General features: G+C 41.2%; 1 protein-coding gene across 1 annotated transcript in view; it reads right to left on the reverse strand.

The window, feature by feature from the left end:
* The window catches only part of dcn (decorin), a 76,001-nt gene extending 67,398 nt beyond the window's left edge, over positions 1 to 8,603 (reverse strand). The window contains exon 1 of the mRNA XM_043709904.2: positions 8,386 to 8,603. The gene's annotated coding sequence lies outside the window, so the exon portion shown is untranslated. The remainder of the gene's footprint in view (positions 1 to 8,385) is intronic.
* Between the last annotated feature and the right edge of the window lie 3,064 nt (positions 8,604 to 11,667).

Below are 11,667 nucleotides of genomic sequence, written 5' to 3' on the forward strand. Positions count from 1 at the left end.
GAATATGGATTAATCAGATCAGCATGATCTAATTCAATGCTGGAATATGGGTGACATAGTGGCTCAGTGATTAGTACTGCTGCCTCACGGCATGAAGGACCCAGGTTTGATTCCACCCTTGGGTGACTGTCTGTGTGCAGTTTGGCATATTTTCCCTGTGTCTGCATAGAGTTTCCTCATATAGTTCAAAGTCGTGCAGGCTAGGTGGATTGGCCGTGGGAAATGCAGAATTGCAGGGGTACAGTTGGGAGGTGGGTCTGAATAGAAATACTTTTCAGAGGGTTGGTGTGGACTTGATGGGCCAAATGGCCTGTTGCCACAGTGTAGGGATTCTGTGATATGTTTCTATTCCATAATAGGTTTGAGAGACCGAATGACCTCCTGCTTCTAATTTGTGTGCTCATATGGAAATACAACATGAAGCTAGAATGGTGGCAAAACAGAAGTCCACTTTAATCATTTTTCAAATAGATGTTGGGGAAATATTTCTGGGAGTTGTCAAACTCATGCACAAAATGTCATCCTTGAGAATGTGAGCCATTACTTCCCAGCAATATTTGACTGGCTGATTCTCTGTTTCTGTAATAGGAAATGAGCTCTGAAATTCACAGGAGGTGTTGATCTGTAATCTCTCAGTGGAACTCTGATGGCAGATCAACATCTGTCTTGAGGACAGTGGCGATGTTAGCCCAAGTGACAGCAGGAGACTATCAGAAATCCTGGTGGAAGTTCAGGACTTAAATTTGAGATCCTGGCTGAATGTTAAAGATTTAATTTTGTTTAAAGTTAAAACACGAGCACAAAAGAATTGTCCTGATTTCTCTCGACAAATGCTACCAGACCTGCTGAGCTTTTCCAGTAATTTCAATTTTTGTTTCACAAAAAAATTGGAACAGGAGAAGGCCATTCAGCCCACTTAGCCCAGTTCACCATTCAACATGGGCCTGGCTTAACTTCAACTGCACTCTCCCACCCACATCCCACATTCCCTAATGTCTATCCTAACCTTAAACATCTTCAGTGATAGAACATCGGCAACACTCTGGGGTAGAGAATTCCAGAGATTCACAACCCTTTGAATGATTCAATCCTTGGTGTCTTGCCCTAAGACTGTCCATTCGTGTTCTAGATTCCTCAAACCTCTCAGCTTCTACCCAGTCACCTTGACGTAAAAATGACTGTCCATCAATATGTAATATCCAATGTTAGTGCTAGTCTCCAGTTGAGTCAATTATGACATTACTGAATTTCTAATCTAACGGTAAAGAAGGGGCATTGGTCTAGAGATTAATTGACTTTGAAAGGGTCCTGTGAAGGAATAGGAGGAAGCCATTCAATTGGACCTTGGCTGATCTGCAGCTGATCTCCATTGACCTGCCTTGGTTTTAGAACCCTTAAGGTCAACAAAGATTCATCTATCTAAGCCTTAAACTTTTCAATTGTTAGTGAGGAAAAGTTTGAGATTTCAAGATAATTTTAGACCAATTTTCTGACATCATCCTTAAACATCTTTGCTCTGATTTTAAGGTACTGTCCCCCTATTCTAGATTTCACCCCATCCCCACCCCCACTAGAGGAAATAACTTCTATCTACCCCATCAACAGGTTTAATTGTCTCAAACAATCAGATCATCCCTTACTCTTTCATGTTCCAGAACCACTCATGCACAGCTCAGCCAAGATCCCATTGTCGGAAGTCCACTTCACCTGACCAAGGGACAGCGCTCTGAAAGCTTGTGATTTCAAATAAACCTTTTGGACTATCACCTGGTGTTGTGTGACTTCTGGCCTTTGTCCACCCCAGTCCAATACTGCCACCTCCATATGGTCTCATTGAATGGCAGAATAGACACAAGGGGCTGAATGGCCTAATCTTGTTCCTATTTTCTTAACACATTATCATTTTTTTAACCCTGTTTACCCAGGTATTATTTTAGTGAATCCGCACATCACTCTCTTCTAGGCAAAACGGTCCTTCCTGAGGTGAAATGTCCAGAGCTGAATCCAGTATTCTAAATTACTTCTAACTAGAGCATGATACAATGGTGATATATCCATCCCTTTGTGATTCAGTTTCCTTGAGATGAAGTGATATTCTGTTAGCCTTTTTCTTTAATCTGTCCAGGAGTTTTCATTGGCTTCAATCCTTAGTCATCTTACACATCTGGTAAATATTGGCTCTGCAACCTCATCATTTATCCTTCATACATTACCAGTTTAAAACCATCACATCCTCCATATTGGCTTCCGATAATCTTAAAAAATAAAATTGTTGCAGTAAGCTGCAAGACCACTCATCAAACTTGACTGTTCTATTCAATTTGAGCCAAATTTTATTGTTTCTCAAGTTTCTTTGATGCCCATCTCCCTTACATGCTGGCATTTGTTTTCACCTATGATTGTTCTGGGCAATGGTAATACGTTGGTTACTGAGTGTGCTGTTCACACCACAAGTTCAGCTTTGTTACAAACTGCTTTTAGCTTTGTACCAATTGTGATATTTTCCCAGATGGTCACCTTATGGGTTTTTCAGATAGTGTGCTGTCACCAATCATCTTTTGACTTTGCTTCCCCTTGGGCCTATCTAGTAATTAGCTGTAAACTTGCTCCAGAGTTTGAGCACAAAAATTAATGCAATACTGAGGAGGTGTCATAATGGCGGAGATAATGTCTTTTTAGGTGCAATATTTAACTTGGGTGGATGCAAGAGATGTCATGATACTGTTCTGAATAAGAGCAGGGGATATTACCTCAAGTCACCTGGTTGGTATCCATCCTGCAATCAACATCATCATAAAGAGATTATCTGTTCGCATTGTCATCTGTGAGAGCTCGCTGTGTGCAAATTGGCTACTGTGTTTCACACAGTGACTACATTTCCAAAAATGCTGCATTGGCTGCAAAGTGTTTGCAATATCTGGTAGTCGTGAAGGAGCTACAACACAAGACTTTTTTCTACGTTTGTGAACTAATTTCTAAAAGCAGTACAGTGAGACTTCCTTCTCCAGTTGTAGCTTTAACTCTACAACAAAACTATTGCCTCAAGTAAGATAAGCAGGAGGCTGAAAGAACACAATAAGCCAAGCAGCATCAGGAGATGGAGAACTCAATGTTTCGGATGTAACCCTTCTTTTTGTCTCTAATTCAGTTTAAGGTGAAACCACCTCTCTGTGCTTGCATTATCCATTTTCCATATTGTTAAACACACTAAATATCAGGATGTTTAATCAGTTCTGAACCAAGGAGAGTAGCAGGGAGTGCTGTAAAAGGTGGCAGATTACTCTAATGCGTACTCTGCTTGTGTACAAACCCCAGTTGGCTGCATCCCTTCACAAGCTCTGTAACTGCTTCCAACCCTGCAGTCTCTTCACCGTCTTCTGTTTTATTCATTCTGTTGTGGGCATGCCCACTTTCATTCAAGGTATAATCTGTGGAATTCTCCCACTAACCCTCTCTCCACCTTTCAGCTGCCCATTTGAACTACTGCTGTTGGTCAGCTGCCCTAGTATCTCCTTGTGTCACTTGTTGTCAAATAGTCTGATAATCTCTCTACAAAGAACCCAAGAAATGCTTTATAAATTCATTCTTGGCAGCTCCATCACTGGATGTTCTCTCACGTCAGCTTTTTTGACAATATATTTATGAAAGGATCTTTTTGCTGTTCCCAGTAAGTGCTTTGGAACTCCATCCAAATTCATTCATGAAATCAAGACAAAATGTTTTATTGCAGTGAAGCAAATCATGTTTCCAGTGCTACATCGAGATACAAATTGTTATTTGCAATCCCTTTTTAAAAAACTGCAATGCTCTTTGAAAAGAAAGTTAGAAAACAGAAACATAGAAAATTGTTTACTTTTTTTAATATAAATTGTTAAAAAGATAAACTTAAAACAACCAGGTAGAAATTAGCTCATGCCCTTTGCTGCATGTAGTTCAACAGTGGAACTGGGTTCTGGGACAGAGTGTCTATCCGAACTTGGACTTTGTTTCAGATGTTGCTGCATTAACAGGTTTATTGCTAACCATGGCAGGAGGAGTGCGTAAGTATAATTAGATATTTCCAACCTTCCAGCATCTACCAGGACTCTCTAGTAATTATATTTTAGCGAATCTGAAAGGAAGATCAGAGGGACTTTAAACAAAATGTAATTATTTTATTTTCAGGAAAAAGACAGTGGTGTTGGAGTATGCCATGTGACTCGTAATCTAAAGGCCTAAATGATCAGTATACAGCCTCGGGGGACTGTCTATGTAGAGTTTACACATTGTCCCCATGTCTGCGTGGGTTTCCTCTGGGTGCTCCGGTTTCCTCCCACAGTCCAAAGATGTGCAGGTTAGGTGAATTGGCCATGCTAAATTGCCCATAGTGTTCAGGGATGTATAGGTTAGGTGTATTAGTCAGGGGTAAATGTAGGATATGAGGGGAGGGGAATGGGTCTGGGTGGGTTACTCTTTGGACATGGTGTGGACATGTTGGGCCCGTAGAACCTGTTTCCACATAGAGTTTCTATGATTCTATGAGGGGGCACAGGATCAAATCAGACCATGGTAGCTAGTGTAGACTCAATGAAAAACTCTTGAGTATAAAGGTAGTCTCAGCAGTGATGACCATGATAACTATAGTCGATTGGCATAAAAATTCATCTCAGTCATTAATATCCTTTAGAGAAGGAAATCTGCCGTCCTTACCAGGTCTGGCTTACATGTGACTCCAGTCCCACAGAAATGTAGTTGACTCTTAGTTGTCCTCTGATGGTTCAGCAAACCATTCAGTTCAAGGGCAGTTAAAGGTGGGCAACAATACTGGTCTTGCCAGTGACGCCCATATCCCAACGAACAAATAAAAACTTCTTTGAAGATTTGCAATTACCAGTCATAAAATCATTGGATCAGGTATTAAAATTGCCATTTTATTGATAGTCAAGAATGAATCAATTGGTACCAAAGTGTCTGTGAATTTTCCAATTGGCTATGGGGAGGCAGGGCATCATGGTGATGGATATGGTGAATACCCATGGGATAGAACTGGTTGGAAGTCAGAGGCCACATGACAATACCCTCAGAAATAGGTCCAACCAAAGGTTGACAATTAATCTCAAACTGATCATCCATCCAATCAACTCACAGTCTTCAGGCTTCCCAACAGTCAACTGCACTGCATTTAGCCAGAAGGAATTGAACTCAGGAAAAGAACTCATGAGCAGTATAAATGGGGAATTTTCACTTTGTGTTGTCCAGTTAGTTGCCTCATTCCCATACACAGGAAACTAAAACCTTTAGTTTTGGATATTGTTAAAAAGTCATTATAGGAGAGATAGAAGATGGCAGTCATAGAATCCCAGTGCTGGAAGAAGCCATTTGGCCCCTCAAGTCTACACTAACCCTCCAAACTAAATCCCACTAAGACCCAGCATTTATCATGGCCAATCCACCTAATTTGCACACCTTTGGAAGAAACCAGATCACCCTGAGGAAACCCACACAGACACAGGGAGAATGTGCATTCTTAAAACAGGCAGTCACCTAGCGCTTGGATCAAACCCAGGTCCCTGGCACTGTGAGGTGGCAGTGCTAACCACTGTGCCACAATACTGCCCACTGTCCCCATTGATCCACCACAGGAAGAAACATCTTTGCCTAGATCATGGTTAGAATGTGAAACTTCCTATCTCAAGGGGGTTGTTGAGTGAATACCATAAAAGCAGTTATGAGCAAGTATGATAAACATATCAGGGAGAAAGGAATTGAAGGATACATTGATTGGATGAGATGAATTGGAAGGTAAGAAGATGCATGGGCCAGCTGATCGTTCTAAACATAGTTGGACAAGGTCAGAATAAATTTAAAAGAACAACAATTGGGATTTTGAGCACCTTTCCTTACAACAATTTTTTTAGAACTGAAATTAATTTATTGTTTGTTTCCAGTTCCAGAACTCAAAAGGTCAAACATGCTCATAATGAAATACAATTCAAGCTGCTGTGCTGTTATGAAACAAAAATTGGCATTTCTGTCCCTCTCATTATTAGAGAGCCAGAAAGAGTGATGAGATTCCCATGTCTGATCCTGAAAGAAGTAGCAAACTTTTCTCTTTAAGTATGTGAGTGCATGTGTACATTGCCAGCAAAGTTTCTGAGAATTAAACAAGAGTCTGATATTTAACTGTGAACCCTTTCAGTGTCCTTTTGGGGGATAAAATGAAAGATGATACCCAAGAGGAATGGAAATAGGAAGGTCTTTCTATTTAATTTTATCTTCCTTCACAAATGCGAAGCTTAAATTACAGCCGCCAATGAGGTAAAGTTGCCATCGCTGTACTGAACCATAGGACTGCTCTCTCATTAGGGAGTGATGGACTAACCTGAAATTCATCACATCTCAGGCAAGGGGAGAGGTTGAGAAGGAGAAGATTGCATGGTAACTTCAGCTGGTGGAAGAATTGAACCCATGCTTTATGGTATCACTCTACATTGCAAAGCAGCCATCCAGCCAGCTGAGCTAAGCAAGGCCTTTAAGCCACCAACCATTATCAACCAATCAACATAAGTTACTGACGTGCTAAACATTTCTTCTAATTTTCTATATCTCAGGAGTGGGTTGAGCCCCCCTGACCCTGGCTGGTTTTAGTAACACAGTTAGCATGGCTCAGCAGGTGGCACTAACTAGATCCCCTTTTTCTAAGAATAACTTCTTGCTAACTGAATTACTCGCTGATGAAGGGCCCAGTATTGGCCAGGACCCCAGCAAGAATTTTGTTGTTCTTCTCCAACACCTTCACAGAAGAACAGCAAGGCTTTGTTTCAATGTCTCCTGTAGGAGACAGTGGCACTGCAGCACTCCCTCAGCACACTGCCTGAGCGGACCCGTTGAATTCTCTTCAGTGAGGTGGGCCTCAGGGGCGAGTGTGAAGCCCTCTGAGCCAGAGCTAGCACCTACTGCTGAATGAATTGCTGCTTCCTGTGACCCCCATACTATCAGCTGTCCCATCACAATCATGCTGTGAGTCACACAGGCACCTTCTCACTCTAATTATTACTGTGCACTGCTCATCAGACCAGGGAAATTGAGATAAGTTTATGTAGGGACAACTTTGCTCAGTGGTTAGCACTGCTGCCTCACAGCGCCAGGGGCCCAGGTTCAATCCCAGCCATGGGTGATTGTCTGTGTGGAGTTTGCACATTCTCCCTGTGTCTGTGTGGGTTTCCTCCAGGTGCTCTGGTTTCCTCCCACATTCCAAAGACGTGCAGGTCAGGTGAATTGGCCATGCAAAATTGTCCATAGTTGTTAGGTGCATTAGTCAGAGGGGAAAATGGGTCTGGGTGGGTTACTCTTCTGAGGGTCGGTGTCGACTTGTTCCACACTGTAGGTAATCTAATCAAAACTTTACATCTCTTAAGAAGAGAAAAATCAGATGGGACATTGAGATTGTGATGGGGTGATGGTCTCAATCAAGGACCATAGACAAAGTCTATGTTCTAGTGTAACTAAGGAAACATCTGAAGAAAGGGTCCTAAATTGCCAGAAATTACCCTTGACTCTAATGACTCATTACTTCCCCCCCGCCCCCAGGAAAATTGCTTCCATTGTGCAAAAGGGCACTCTGGGAATGTAACATCACGGGGGATGGAGCCTCTCTGTACGCCCCATTACATTCCAACATGCTTTTTTTAATGATTAAATTTGGACAATTCCAACACACTAAGAGGACAGCGAAAAAAAATCCTTTCAGAAATATACGGTTAAAAATAAACCCAGGTGTGAGACAGTCCCGGTGATGGAACTGCCAAGAACAAAGACAATGCTGAACACAAACACTTTCCGAATATATTTCTTAAAGCGAGTAGTTGCGGCTGGTATATTGTTCGGAGCAAAGATTGCAATGCACGGATCAAACGGCTCAGTGTACCCAATACTCAACACAAGCTGATCATCTCACCAAATTGTTTCACTGAGCCCCCTCCCCACTCCTCCTCAACGGCGGCTGTAGTATTGACTTTCACAAAATCGGTGTTACATCTCTTCATGTACTTCAAATTCAGAATCATACATCAACTATATACTCTCAGCACCAGCCACCCATCACGCCGAGAAACTCTGAATGAGTGTCTAAAACATTCCATCTGAACTTCAGTACATCACAGCAGTTAAAGAACAAGAGTCCAACACAGTAACTTTGCAAACCCACTTTTGAGTGAACAGGATTCTCTCATGTGGCCACAGAACATATTATGATCTTATATTTTGGATTCTGTCGAATTAAAGATACGAACAAAATATTTAAATTCATAAAAATTTGAAGATTTTTTTCCGGGGGAGGTAAAGATCACAATCAAAAGGACTATTTGCAGCAAGATTGAATTGATCAGAACTGGACGCGAGCCATACCTTTTCTATTGCTTCAGATCCGATCCAGTATTAGCCGGAGAAGTTGTAATGGTGTTATCCCGCAGCCTAGGGAGAAGGGTACAGGTGTGCGATGGGGAGAGAGACAGTGAGTGGGAGAGAGAGAGAGAGAGTCTGTTGGCTGGAGGCACACAGCTGGTTAAAAAAAACACCTTCCCTGCTCCTGTTCTTTTAGCTGGGCTGTACGCTAGGTCCCATTAACTGCAGAGAATTTTACAACTGACACACACATACCGGCAACTCCTGATCATATGGTAATGATATATCCCTTGTGTTGGAGCCAAGAACACTTTATTAGCCTTTTGTTGGATTCCACACCTCCCCACCCCCCAACTTTGGCTTGGTGATCCCCTCGTTCGTGGTCTTGTTCAGTCACACACCCACTGCAACCGAACGTGTCATTTTATCAAACGTGTCACCGCTGGGGATTTGTGAAAATAAACTGCACGACAGAGATGCTGTGCTACATTTACCAGCGCTTACAATGATCATTGGCAAATGATCTTATTGTGGGACAAGGCTTGGGGGGGCAGAATTTGCTCAGTGAAAATCAATTCCGCCACACATTCTGAGAGCTTTCAGAAAAGTGCAAGCACGTTTACTTTTTCACAAAAAAAACTTGTTGAGAGGCCTGCCACTTTAGTTGTTAGGAGACGCCTGGACATTTTTAGCATTATAACAAGCCAGCCGTTAGTCTGAGCTTCAAAGTACTCATTGCACCAGAATAGCCTCATTCAAAGACTATACTTTCACTGGAGTGAATGACCAGCTCTCCTTTCCCCTCATAAATTAAAATTAACCTCAAACACCCATGGAAAGAGTTGCAATACAATTAGTATTTACTTTCTGCTGAAACGTTTATTGTCACTGAAATGTTGTCAAAATATCTGCCCACCAATTGCTGGGGAAGACTTTCATCTCACTGACAGAATCGGGATCAAAATCAGAAATTCTGAAGACAGGTCACTAGACCCAAAACATTAACTCTGCTTCCTCTCCACAGATGCTGCCAGACCTGCTGAGTTTTCCCAGCAATTTCTGATTATGTTTCTGATTTGCAGCATCTGCAGTTCTTTATGTTTTTTTGGAAAGAATTGGGGATGATTGGAGCCAAATTGGGTACAGACACAAACATAGAGAACGAGATAATGATTCACTAAAACTAAAAGACAACACTGTGGCAGAAAAGATAAGTAAGAAAATTAACATAAACATAACTCTAGGAATTATTATTACCAACTACAATGAGATCCCACAGTTTTGATTGCTGCCTTTCTTGGCTTGAGAGTTTGGGCAGCGCCTCAGGACAATAAATCTCATTAATAGAATCCTTACGGTATGGAATACCAGCCCTAACTTTCTGTGTTGAGATTCATTCATATTCACCATGCAAATCCAGCATTTCTTGATTCTCACAGGGTGGAGAGCAGGGGCAAGAGACGTTTACAGATTTTTCTGCTAATTCATAGACTAAATGGTCAAGTGGTCCCAAATGTCGAGCAATTTGTGAAAACTCCCAAATTCACTACGCATCCCTTGATCACCTCATGTTACTAGTTTCTTTTCAATGATAATAATGATGGACTTCATCACTCATTACTGATTACCGCTAAATTCTGGGCTATTATTAAACTTAAACAAAATTACTGAAGATGGAATGAAATAAATGTACCCATTTTTAAAAGTGCAAGGAAGAAGCAAAAACTGCCTCTAATTTTTCTGTGATATGCAGTCCTCCAAAGGTGGTGCCACTAATGCCCTGTATAACCAAAGCATAACCTCTGTATTTAATCTCTGTACTTCTGAATTCAAATCACTGCATCTCAGATGTATACAATCTCTCACTATTTAGATAAGTGTTCCTTTTTTATTCTCCCTGGCCAAACAACTTAATTATTTTCCCACATCGCATTCCTTTTGCCAGGTCTTTGTCTACTTAGTTAATCAATCCTCATCCCCGCTGTCATCTAAAAATGCAAATGGATGGTGATTAATGCTCAGCAGGATTCCACAACATCAATGAGTTCAATGGTTAAATTATCTGTTTTTGTTGGCATTTGATTATTTCTTTGGTTTTAAATTCAATCAACTAATAGCAACAATAACGATGATGATGACAAAAATAAACGCTGTATAAATAGTATGTGTATGAATGAAGTGCGGTCAGGTAAATGTTTGTTTCACCAGTTGGAATATACTCCACTTTGTCCTTACAAATCCTTTTCTTGTGTGAAATTCTATTGAAACAAGACTTGGAGTAGAAAGAATCAGACAATCTATGAAACTTGTCTCCCCACTAAAGTCAAAATTCCAGTCTGGACCAGTATAGGCCTGTCTGTTGATCTAATGAATGAAAAGCAATTGGAATTTACACAAACTAAATGTACAAATCTTAATACGAACACTCCACAATGATGGATGCTAGAATTGACAACTTTTCTACTTTTGAAAAAAAAGATAGAAAGAAGTTATCAGGACATCCCACAGCTCTTTACAGCCAAATAAGTACTCTTGGAATTGTGATCTCTGTTGCAGCAATAAGAAATGGCCAGGTAATTTACTATTGATGATGCTCATTCAAGGAAAAATACTGGCCAGAACATCAGAGATAAATCTCAGCATTTTTACCAGCTAGTGCCATTGATGGATATAGGATTGTGGTAGCATCCCACATCAAGTCTCATGCCAGGATTGTGACCCACGAAAGGTGCATTTTTGAGATGGCCATACAGGTTGATTACCAACCTTCAAAGTTTTCCAGTACACGTAATGGCAGGGCTAAGAACTGGCGAGTTTCCTTCAATGGCAAATCACTGCAGTACATTGCCCATAAGTATTGACCAATCCAATGGAAACCCACATCCCAGCGCTTGCAAACCAGGATGGGAGAAAAGATAGTGTCAAAGGATCTTTTACAAACTCCAAGAGCTGACTTTTGTGCTTCATTCAAAAGATGATAACTCTAACAGAGGAGAACTCCCTCTAAAATGCACTTTCGATACTCGGGCCCCTGGGGAAGTGCTGCACATTTGGGGCGGCGCAAATTGGCTGCTGAATTTCCAGCATTGCAATAGTGACTACACTTTGAAAAGGACTTCATCAGCTGCAAAGTGCTTTGAGATGGCTTGAAGATCTGAAAAATGCTATATGGATGCATCTTCTTCCTGCTTTGCAGAACACTGCAGTGAAGATGCTGGTAATGTCACTGGGTTCCTAATCCAAAGGATGAAGCTAATTTATTTTATTTCAAAAATATGCTTTATT

Source organism: Chiloscyllium plagiosum, unplaced genomic scaffold, assembly GCF_037043375.1.
Source record: "Chiloscyllium plagiosum isolate Xiang-an unplaced genomic scaffold, Cpla_swu_hap1 HiC_scaffold_19, whole genome shotgun sequence".
Classification (NCBI taxonomy): Eukaryota; Metazoa; Chordata; class Chondrichthyes; order Orectolobiformes; family Hemiscylliidae; genus Chiloscyllium; species Chiloscyllium plagiosum.